The sequence below is a fragment of the Calidris pugnax genome, unplaced genomic scaffold (genome assembly GCF_001431845.1).
Source record: "Calidris pugnax isolate Ruff unplaced genomic scaffold, ASM143184v1 scaffold371, whole genome shotgun sequence".
Lineage (NCBI taxonomy): Eukaryota > Metazoa > Chordata > Aves > Charadriiformes > Scolopacidae > Calidris > Calidris pugnax.
In genome coordinates, this window is record NW_015091373.1 from 799,490 (window position 1) to 799,789 (window position 300).

The window sequence follows — 300 nt, forward strand, 5'->3', positions numbered from 1 at the left end:
CCCATCCCTGCACCCCCATGTCGACTCCACATCCCTCTACCCCTATCTCTGCACCCCCAAGCCCACACAGTGTCCCTGCACCCCCATCTCTGGACACCACCCTTGCACCCCCAAATCCACACTGCATCCCTGCACCTCCACACTCACACTGCATCCCTGCATCCCTATCCTTGCACCCCCAAATCCACACTGCATCCCTGCGCCTCCATCTCTGCACCCCCCGTTGCATCCCTGTACCCCATCTCTATATCCCCCTACCCACACTGCATCCCCGCACCCCCATCTCTGCACCTCCACCCC

At 61.7% G+C, this 300-nt stretch overlaps 1 protein-coding gene across 1 annotated transcript in view; it reads right to left on the reverse strand.

The window, feature by feature from the left end:
• SEMA4A (sema domain, immunoglobulin domain (Ig), transmembrane domain (TM) and short cytoplasmic domain, (semaphorin) 4A) overlaps nt 1–300 on the reverse strand; it is a 14,678-nt gene that overhangs the window by 13,915 nt on the left and 463 nt on the right. The window lies entirely within an intron of this gene.